The following is a 12,066-nucleotide window of genomic DNA, read 5'->3' on the forward strand; positions in this document are numbered from 1 at the left end:
ATGAGCTATGCACCTCAAAATGTATTCTCTTCCAGATAACCCACTGGATTTCCTAGATTGCTGAACCAAATAGATACCTGGAGGTGAGGACTGTTCCAGTGAGAGGTCATTAATTTATTACTGCATTCTGTATTGCTTCTGAATTGGGGGAACACCTTGCATGCTCCCAGACCCCTAAACTAAACTTGTCCTCTCCATGTTATCAGACAAAGTACCCATATCACCAATTTCCCAGCACAACCCCTTGTAATTGGGCATCCCACAAATACCAAGCCACTGGCTACTCCTAATTATCATTGACCACAGTTTCGTATTCACCAACCATGCCCTGAGATCACCGGCTGTATCCAGTGATCACTGATCAGCCCCTTGGTTATTGCTGACAGCAAATATTGGAAAACTAGTACTAGGCATCTACTATTTCAATAGCCCCATCTTTAAAACTCTGGAATAAAATCTTTTTGGACCCAGAGACTTGTCATCCCACATCTTCCATTAGTTTGCTTAATACTGCTTCCCTCATGATTGTAATTTCACTAAATTCCTCTATCTCTTCAACCCCCTAATTTACAGCTATTACTGGACTTTGTTTTATGTTCTTGAGAGTGAAGACATAAGCAAAATATATGTTCATTTCATCTGCCATTTCTTTATTATCTACTTTTAACTCCCCATTCTCACTCTCTCAACTTACTGACTTACCCATTTCCTTTTTAAATACCTGTAAAAATTCTTGCTATCCAATGTTCCATTTACAGCAACATGCTCTCAAGCTCTAATTCCTTCCTCCTGAATAACCTCTTGGTCTTTCTCTGTCATTGGTCAGAATATAACGAATCATCCGATCTGCCACTCACCTTTGCTTAATTATAGGCTTTTTCCACTAGTTTGATGCTTACCCTAACTTTGTTAGTTAACCACAAATTCTCCAAAGGTCCTTCCATTAGAATTTTTCTTTGTAATAGGAATATATTTATTCTAAGTCATCTGAAATAGCACCTTAAGTGTCTGTGACTACATCTCTTGAACTAGTCTAGTATGCCAGTTCACTTCAGCTAAGTCAACTTCCCTGCTCTTACTTAGATTTAAAATATTAGTCTAAAGCCTAACATTCTCCCTTACAAGCTAAATGTAAAATGTAATCATATTGTGCTTGCTGCTACCTAGGGGTTCCTACACGCTGAGGTCAGTAATTAATCCTGTGTCATTCCATAATACCAAGCCTAATGTAGCCTGTCCTCTAATCAGTTCCAAAATATATTGCTCAAAGAAAGTATCTTAAAATCACTCAACATCTTCATCCAGACTACTACTGCCAATCTGCTTTCCCCACTGTGTATGTAGATTCGAATCACTCATGATTATTCCCTTCCCTTTATCACAGGCAGTCAATATTCCTTTTTGTATACTTTGTTTCATATTATGGTAATTGCTAAGAGGTCTGTAGGTCAATCCTGATTGTGACTTCCTATCCCAATTATTCCTTATCTCCACCTAATGACATTTCAAGTGCTCAATCAAGTATTTTTTTAAAGGTTGTGAGGTTTCCTGTCTCAGCTACCTTCCCAGGCAGCAAATTTCAGATTCCCACCATATTCTGGGTGAGAAAACCTCTCCTTATATCCCCTCTAAACCTCCTGTCTTTGACCTTAAAATTATGCTGCCTTTTTATTGATCCTTTAACTAATGGGAACAGCTGCTTTCTATCCACCCTGTCCATGCCTTTCAATCAGATCTCCTCTCTGCCTTCTCTGCTCGTGGGTGGCACGGTGGCACAGTGGTTAGCACTGCTGCCTCACAGGCGCCAGAGACCCGGTTCATTTCCCGCCTCAGGCGACTGACTGTGTGGAGTTTGCACGTTCTCCCCGTGTCTGCGTGGGTTTCGTCCGGGTGCTCCGGTTTCCTCCCACAGTCCAAAGATGTGCACGTCAGGTGAATTGGCCATGCTAAATTGCCTGTAGTGTTAGGTATGGGGTAAGTGTAGGGGTATGGGTGGGTTGTGCTTCGGCGGGGCGGTGTGGACTTGTTGGGCCGAAGGGCCTGTTTCCACACTGTAAGTAATCTAATCTAATCTAATCTAAAAAAAACCCAAGTTTATCCAATCTCTTTTTAGAGCTAAACTGCTCCATCCCAGGTAACATCCTGGTGAATCTTCCTTGCACTGAGTTGCTGAATTCCAGATGTGATTTGAGAGTTACAGTCCTTGACATCAATTCCACATTTGACCGTGTGTGGTGTCAAGGACCCCGAGCAAAACTGGACTCAATGGGAATCAGGGGAAAGCTCTCCACTGGTTGGAGTCAAACCTGGCAGACGGGAAGGTAGTTGTTGTTGTTGGTCAGTCATCTCATTCCCAGGACATCTCTGCAGGAGTTCCTGAAAGAAGTGGCCTAGGCAACAATCACTTTCATCTGCTTCATCAATGACCTTCCCACCATCATAAGGTCAGAAGTGAGCATGTTCGCAGATGATTGGACAATGTTCAGCACCATTTGTAACTCCTCAGACACCGAAGCAGTCCATGTCCAAAAGCTATAGGATCTGGACAATAGCCAGACTTGGGCTGACAAGTGGCAACAAACATTTTTGCCACATAAATGCCAGGCAATGACGGTCACCAGTAAGAAACAATCTAAACACTGCAATTTGACATTCAATTGTGTTGCCATCACTGAATCCCTCACTATCCACATCCTGGAAATTAATACTGATGAGAAACAGAACTTACTCACCAAATATATAGTAGCTACAAGAGCAGGTCAGAAGCCAGGAATACTGTGGTGAGTAAGTCACCTTCTGACTCTACAAAGCCTGTCCACCATCTACAAGGCACAAGTCAGGAGTAATGATGGAATACTTCCCACTTGCTTGGATGGTTGCAGCGCCATACACACTCAAAATGTTTGACACCATCCAGGACAATGCAGTCCACTTGATTGGCACCACATTCACTTTCCCTCCAACACCGATGCTTAGTCACAGCAGTGTGTACTATCTGCAAGATGTACTGCAGGAATTCACCAAAGATTGTCAGACAGCATCTTCCAAACCTACAACCACTTCCATCTAGAAGGACAAGAGCATAAAATACATGGGAACACCACCACTTTCAGGTACCCCTTCAAGCCAAACACCATCCTGACTTGGAAATATATTGCCATTCCTTCAGTATCACTGGGTCAAAATTCTAGAATTCCCTCTTGAAGGGCATCGTGGATCTAATTGCAGCATATGGACTGCAGTAGTTCAAGAAGACAGCTCATCACTAACTTCTCAAGGGCAATATGGAATGGGCAATAAATGCTAGCCCAGCTAGTAATGCTCACATCCCTCAAGTGAAAATAAAAAAGCCTCCAGTGTAATCACGTCCTTCTGATGGTGCAGTAACTAGAACAGCACACAGTACTGGCCTTCAGTCACACTAACAGCTTTGCCTACTCTCTGTCTCCTCGCACTTGGCCAATTTTGGATCCAACTTACCAAGTGGCCCTGATTCCCATGTACTTTCATCTTTATCAGTCTCTCATGTGGGACTTCATCAAGGACTTAGCTGAAATCCACATAAACAAAATTCCCTATCACTAAAGGGAGTCTCATTGGTCAGTAATTCCCTAGTTTGTATCCACCACATTTTTTGAAGGGTGAAACCCACAGTAGCTGTCCTTCAGTCTTCCGACACTTCCCCTGTGACCAAAGAGGAATTAAAACTTTGTGTCGGATTTCCTCTAATTTCCTCCCCTACCTCCCACAATGGCCTGAGATACAACTCATCTGGACTTGGAGATTTGTCCACTTTCAGCTCGCCAGAAACTCCAATACCTCCTCACTCCCTACGTCAAACCACTCAAGAACCTTACAGTTCCTCTTCCTGCATTCTGTACCCATATCGTCCTTCTCAAAAGTGAAGCTAGATGTGTGAAGTACTTGCTTAACACACCTAATCAATGTCTTTCAGCAACATACACAGATTGTCCTCTTGGTACCTAGAGGACCCTGCTCCTTCTCTCATTATCCCCTTCCTTTGATATGCATATAGAATATCTTAGGATTCTCTCTAACCTGACCCCAGTGTTTTTTCATGCTTCCTCTTTGCTCTCCTAATTATTTTCTTAAGACTCCCCCTGCACTTTCTATATCCATTAGGTCTTCCACCTGATTTGCTCCTATGAAAAGTCTTTCTTTTCTTTCTTATCCAGTCCTGAATATTCTGAGACACCTAGGTTCTCTGGGCTTGTTGCTCTTCCATTTCACCCTAAGGGGAACATGTTAGACCTAATTCCATTTTAAACACACAACTTCCCCCCCTCCCCCCCAGCATAGATTTACCCAGAAATAGCTGTTATTAGGCTATTTTTGCTGGATCCTGCTTTATTTTAATAAAATCTGCCTTTCCGCAATCCAAAAAAAAAGCCGAGTTCCTCATCCTCTCTGTGCAGACCCCTTTTCCTATTTCTACCTCTATCATTGGAACCTACATGTTCTATGACCACTGGATTCTCCCTTACACGCACATACAGTGATGTGGGTGGTTAAAAGTTTACAATCTGTAGAGAAAGCCAAGCTTCTAGCTTTCCTGACCAGAATACTTGCCTTGAAGAATGTGGTGCTAGAAAAGCACAGCCAGTCAGGCAGCATCTAAAGAGCAGGAGAGTCGACGTTTTGAGCATAAGCCCTTCATCAGGATTGGAGGGTGGGGGGTGGTGAGGTGGACCAAGGGGGATAAGAAATAACTGGGACAGGAGTGGGGCTGGGGGGACGGTAGTTAGGAATGTGACAGGTAGATGATAGTGGGGGTGAAGGTGATAGGTCAGAGAGGAGGCGCCTCATCTTTTGCCTTGGGACCCTCCAACCACATGGGATCAATGTGGATTTCACCAGTTTCCTCATTTCCCCTCTCCCAATCTCATCCCAGATCCCAGCTTCCAACTGGGCACCACCCTTTTGAACTGTCCTACCTGTCCATCTTCCTTCCCACCTATCTGCTCCACCCTCCTCTCTGACCTATCACCATTACCCTCCCCTTCACCTACCTATCGCATTTCCAGCTACTTGCCCCCCAGCCCCACCCCCCTCCCATTTATCTCTCAGCCCCTTGGTCTACACCTCATTCCTAATGAAGAGCTTATGCTCAAAAGGTCGACTCTCCTGCTCCTCGGATGCTGCCTGACTGGCTGTGCTTTTCCAGCACCACACCCTTCGACTGTGATGTCCAGCATCAGCAGTCCTCACTTTCTCCCAGAATGCTTGCCTCCCTCTTTAAGTAAGTCCCAGTAAGTATCCAGCCCAATGGAATATCAGAGCTTCTTCCCTGGTTAATCATATCTTGTCTTAGTTTCACTGCCTGTCATGTCTGCCAATGCTTTTGTTTCTAATCTGATTGTGAACCAATGCAAACTGCCAAATATCCTACCAAATCCCAAAAGAGTTGTGTGATATCTTTTACGCATCACACATTGCCTTTTTCTTTAATTTCCTGAAATTATATTATCTGATCCACATAAACGCAGATCTAAATCTGAAGAACAATGGTTTACAGAAAACAAATTGCAACGAATGGCTTAGTACAAGCCAATCCATTGTTTTGTTTGAATTTGTTTATGAGATGTGAAATTGCTGCAAAGCCACCATTTATTGATGTTCCATTTTTGGATTACTGGAAGGTTTTGGCAGGTGACCTGTTTGGACATAGCTGTGCATGTGACCCAGTAAAAGTAAGATAATGTCACCATTGTCCCACAGGACTCTCATTGGAGGAACACATTGGTAGTGGTTTAACCTGAGGGTCACCACACCTCAGACGAGGGCTGAGGTTCAAAAGATAGGACCTTCATTGTAACCTCATCCAGAACAGGAACTAAACTTGCACTGTTGGCATCACTCAGCATTGCAAACTAGCTTCTGGATTAGTGGTGCTGGAAGAGCACAGCAGTTCAGGCAGCATCTGAGGAGCTATAAGATTAATGTTTCGGGCAAAAGCCGATGAAGGGCTTTTGCCCAAAACGTCAATTTTACTGCTCCTCGGATGCTGCCTGAAGTGTTGTGCTCTTCCAGCACCACTAATCCAGAATCTGGTTTCCAGCATCTGCAGTCATTGTTTTTACCATTGCAAACTCGCTGTCCAGCAAACCCAGCTAACTGACCCACTTTATGGCCCAGTAATATCAAAGGAACAGCAATATATTTCGAAGTCAGGATGGTGTGAATTGGAGTGTATTCCACAAGCTTGTGGCCATTGTTACTCTGTACAGCATCTTTCACGAATGTATTTTATCATTACGATGCTACATACCCATTTAAGCGTCCCCATAACAATGTTGGACCATAGCTCTCCCATTGGTTCAGTCGCTAACTTGGAGGATCTGATAGCATTCTGCATTCAAGAGGACTTATGTTCTTTTCAGGATGGTAGTCATGACTCAGCGGTTCCTTCAAAAAATGTGCACACTTGTATCCAAGGAAAGGATAAAGTTTAGCTGCACCAGTAAATTGTGCACTGATAGACATTATGAAGGCTTGAATGGCTAATTAAATCATGGCACCTGAAGGCTGTCAGCATCCGTGCAGAAAGGTAGAGGGAAGAAACCCATAGTCCAGTAACTCGGATTGTTGATCAGAAAATAGCATGAAATGAATGTCAAGTGATGCATTTTCACAGCCGTTGAAATATAGGAGGAGGGTTTGTGGTAGATAACTGGTGTTAAATTGAGCATAATGTGTTGAGAAGACTGGAGATGGCTTTGTTGCTAGGCACAGAGTCTAACTTTAGACCTTGCTAACCACAGAACTGTTAGTTGATTTTATTAGTAGGCACAAAATGAGTCAGGACTCATGTGGGTTGAAATGTATCTGGATTTGGTTGATCCTTCAATGGGCATATTGCTGCACCCTGCTGGACAAAGAGGCTATGTAAAACCTGAATAGAAGGACCATAGAATGATGCCTTGTAATTAATTAAATGTGTTTCTTTCCGGTGTTTATCTACAATTAATTCAATATTTGTGCAGCTTAGAATGATTTTTCAAACTACCAAAATTCAGAAGTTTCTAATATTCTAATGTAGTTGTGAACCAATGAAAACTACCAAGCATCCTAACAAATCCCAAAGGGGTTATGTGATATCCTTTATGAGATATCCATCACTTTTTATCTTTTTAAAAAATCTCTGAATAACACATTATCTGATTGAGGTAAACATAGATCCAAACTGAAGATTAGTTGTTTATAGAAGATGATTATATACAAAACCAAATGGGGAAAATGATAATTATTTTCCATGTTTCCATATAAAATCATTTAATTTTGAGCTCAGTAGCAATTCTTAAGAAGTTGTTCTCAGTTTTAAAAATATTTTACATTAGTTTAAGTTAACTCACCTACTAGGAATGGAAGCATCAATCAAGCACAGAACCTAGAAGTTAGAATTCATCAGTATATCTGTAGTGATTGTAATGAGGTCAGGCAGGTGGACATCATAGAATATGAGTTTTCTGATTGGGCCTGTTAATGTAATCCAGTCAGGGAGCCCTGGCTGACAGATAGGAACCACAGTGTCAGCCATTCTGTTCACTCTGAGAGCTGGCACTGAGGGAGCTGGATCAGTGTGAAGGACTTTCCAACTGTAAATTACAAGTAACTTGATGATCTTTGCGGAGTTATTTCTACATTGTAAAGTTTAAAATTGGCATACATGTGTCATCGCCAATACATGCAGGATGGCGGCCTGACTGGCAAGCTGGGCTTTCACATAGGTGGGTAACAGTTGGCTGGAGGCTACAGGGCACATGCTAGAGGTTGTGATCTCAGTAATGACAGGGATGTACTGGGGTGGGAGAGGTTAGCGTGGGACTGAGTATGTTTGATTGGAGTGGGTGATGAGTAAGATCAGGGAGAGGGAGATCAATCCTGGGTGGAACTCAGTTCTGAGAGCATGGGTGAGAGGTGAATCCCATAAGAAAGAACAATTGATCATTGAAGGAAGTGTCTATGAGGAGACACAATTTTAGCATTTGGGTATCAACCCGAGGAGGGGTTGTCAGTCCTCAATCCTGGCTACATCCTAACCTTTAAATTTGAAAAGCTGAATAACAATAGTGTTTGCAGCAACAATATCATATTCAAGGCCTAAACTGCCTCCTTGGGACTGATCTTCTTGTGCCTTACTTGTTGGCAAGAAAACTAGAACGCAGCTTGCATTGCCTCTTCCAAGGAAGGCCTGCTGAACTCCACATCAGTCAGGCAATATTGAGGCCTTCCTCTGGAATCAAGACCTTGGGACAAAACTACTGGCAACTTCTAAAGTTTCATCGAGTAGGGGCTAAGGGATGCAAGGTCAGAGAAAAGATCTTTTGGAGCAAAGGCAGCTTGATTTCTGATGACAACACCTTCTGAATGTCTCTACTTGAGGTCCCATCCTGAGGTGACAAGTGGCCACTATAGTTTTACTTGTCACATGCACCTCATGACAAGAAACTCGCCTGTTGACTGGGCTCATCCCAGCTATGATATGATGAGGTCCTTACACGGTTCTTAACTTGGCACTTATGGACTCAATTGTTGGCAGGAGAGGAATGTCATGCATGGGCCGTCCCATCCAAAATCAGATTCTGCTAGAGGCAGGAAAGCAACAGAGTTCAGGTACAATATCGCCTTACCTAGCGGAAGGCCTACACTACCTCCAAGCCTGTCACTGTCGAGACTACAGGCCTCTGCCATAGAGTGATTTTGTTCTCCAGCTGCCTTCCCGCTTCAGTTCAAGCTGGAAGTGAATGAATTGGAGGCAGGTTTGAGTTGCAATTCTGCCTTTAACCACCCACCTGAGCAAAATCAATTGAAATTAAAATTTATTCAATTGAAACTCCCTTCAAGTCACTTAGTAAGTTTTGAAATTGGGATATTTTGTTTTAGGATCATCTTTTTCTTTATGTGATATCAGGGGAGCCATCAGTATTTTAATAGCCTATAAGTACAAATGAAATGTCTATTCTAAAATATTCTATGGTGCATTATATTGACTATTTTGGGCATTCTTGTCAAGGCTTTTGTGGATGAGTTGATCAATTCCTTTGAAAAGGAACTGGGTGTGAAACTGGAGTATATAACGATAGCTAATGAGCAAGATGATCAAAAAATCCCCGAGACATGATGTTACAGGGCTGTGGTTGGGTGAATGTGTATGTGAGCTCAATGTCAAATTGCACAAATATGAAAATAACTAAATATTTTAGAGATTTACTCAACTATTTTTGTGCATTTTTAGATTACTGTGGAACTTTCTGCTAAGAAATGTTATGGTAGACTCGGGTTTGTAACAGCACAGATTGGACACGTGCAAGGACGCGGTGAATTAGAATATCTTGACTGATTTGTGTCATATGTTCCTACACTGAGTTCCATAGAGGTCAATGCAATGTTCTGCTTAAATTAATTATTAGGGGCTCATTCTGACTTTGTACTTTAATGTTAGACACATGATAATGGATCAGGAGCCAATTTCAAAGAATCATAGAAAGTTAAATTAGTCCCATTATGTGTTCCTCATGGAACTTGAATTACCCACAAATAGGAAAGCTAAGAACCAGATTATCTTTGATTCAAATACAAACGGATATGTTTGTCAGACCAATTTTCTTTATCAAAATGATTGAAAATGTAATTCTAAATCAGTTCATGCCTTAGCTACCTTGGTTGAAAATGTTTCTCTATTTTAAAATTCTTGGTTACTGAGGTATTGAAAAAAAACAGAAGTCAGAGAATGCTGGGCAGGAAGGTTTTACCTGATCTGCTAAGGAGCAGGGACCGGAAGAAGGGCTGGATGGGGAGAAAAGATGTGGGGCCATATTTGTTTTAGGAACAGGCTGGGACATAGGAGTGGAAGTTTGTTAGCAGTTTGCAAATACATACAAAAATATCCTGTAATGTTAGTTTTATATCTTATAATATATTTTACGTTTTTCTAAATAGATTAAAACAGAAGCAGCAATTGGTTATTAGGTTGTTATCACTAAAATGGCTGTGCTGTTAGGTAGGAAGTTACAGAATGGTTGACCTAACAATGAGGAAGAATGATTGATTTATTTCCAAATGTTTCCAACTTTTACTAGCAAACCTTGCAGATAGTGATGATGCCACACATTAGCTGATTTTGTCCTTCTAGGTGGTGGTGGACATGGGTATGATGATACATGGTTGGTACAAAACTGAAACTGTGACTTGGCAGCTCTTTTAACATTTGTCGACCGAGACATATAATGAGGCTCAATGAAAGTGGTTTTTTTTGGAAAGAATAATGGCTATTTCTGGATAGAATCCTTGGTGTATTGCCAATATAAGATAGAATCCTTTCGAGGAATGAATGACATGGGTCATGTTCAATTGTGCAGCTCCCATACAGACAGGTAGGACATTCACAGTAAATCGATCGAGAAGCTGCTCACAGGGGTTTAGCCTGTCATCAGCTGGAGAGATCTATCCAAGTCAGTAGGTGGGAGAGTGGGCTATAGTCAGTCTTGGATATCAGTGAAACAAAAGTCATGGAGTGCTATAAAGGGACACATCTGTGGTGTGGAAGTAGAGGAGCTTAATTCTGAGATTGGAGACAGCAATTAGGATGCAGAAGGAACAAGAATAGTGAAGATGGAATAGTTCATGTATTGCGGGATGGGGGAGACGATAGTGTAAGGCAGGATATGGGATCCTGTGGGAAGGTATCTTATTGGCAGGTTCCACAACCATGACCTTAATGGCGTGACTGTGGAACAAGATGGTGGGCAAGATTAAATTGTAGAGACTCAGGGCTGAATGATGAGGCAGAATGACATAATTCCAGATGGTGTGTGGGAATACGTGGTGGATCAGCAGCGTTGGCCTATCCAGTGAGTACCATGTAGAAAGAGACATGGGGGTTCAGGGTGTTACTTGATAACCAGCCTGAGGCTGCCAAACTTTCATTCACTCAATCCCTCAATGTAAACTGTGAATATGAAGTGGCTGTGACCATGCCCGGAATGGGCAGTGTTACATCTCACTTGAGAAAGTGTGCTGATGCTCAAGACCTATTACTTCCAGGGTCACTACAAAAGATGACAATTTAATTAGAACATGCAAAGTCCCCAATTTACTGCTCTTTTGGAATCAAGACAACAGAAAGCACTGATCTGGTTCTTGTACTTAATGAGAACTACTATTTATTACAAATAAGTTGATGCTAATCACAAGCAAACAGCTGCGAACTATATAATATGTGTCTACTACTCCAAACTTGAACATCTTTTACAAATCCCTATACACACATGGAGAATGACTTAATAAAATAAAATGGTTTGATGGGTTGAGGAAATACAGAATCACAGTTAATACCACCAGACCACAGCTCCACTGACTTGCATGTTCCACAATCTCTCTTCTCCAGATTCTTTCACCTCTGATAGGAGAAGACTGGTTATCTTAAAGCTTTGTATTGCAGAGAAAGACACACACAGGCTGCCTTTTGAGCAGCCTGAATATTTCTCCTTGTATTTTCACACCCGCAAGCTGTTCGGTTCCAAGAAATTAGTCATAGAATTGACTGGTGGGGATGACCTTTGACATCCACAAGTGGTCACGATTGCACAGCTGCTTATTACTAGTCAAATTTCACCTTGCACTCATCCAGTGCTATGTCATTAACAATTATCATCCCCATTGCTTGAACGACGCAGCAGTGTAATCTCGACACACAATAAATTTCGGTAGCTTGTTTTTGAAATTGCAGCAAATCCTTCCTCAGTCCGTGGTTTTGACTCAGTCCTTTTTCTATTTTTCTCCACAATCAAAAATGCAGAAAGATACAGTCTTTTCAGTGGAATGAGTTTCAATTCCACTCGTGAACAATGTGAAACCCGATAAGAGCCAATTGTATCAATCATGCACTTGCACAGTACAGATTGAATCATAGCACCATGCATGTGTAATACATGCAGTGCCCAAGTTTAAGATAATAAGATAAGGCCCCATGGTGTCAGGCATGGTATTTTAGAATGGATTGAGGAATGACGAACTACAAGAAGACAGATAGTGGGGTGAAAAGGA

Source organism: Chiloscyllium punctatum, chromosome 22 (assembly GCF_047496795.1).
Source record: "Chiloscyllium punctatum isolate Juve2018m chromosome 22, sChiPun1.3, whole genome shotgun sequence".
In the NCBI taxonomy this organism is placed as follows: Eukaryota; Metazoa; Chordata; class Chondrichthyes; order Orectolobiformes; family Hemiscylliidae; genus Chiloscyllium; species Chiloscyllium punctatum.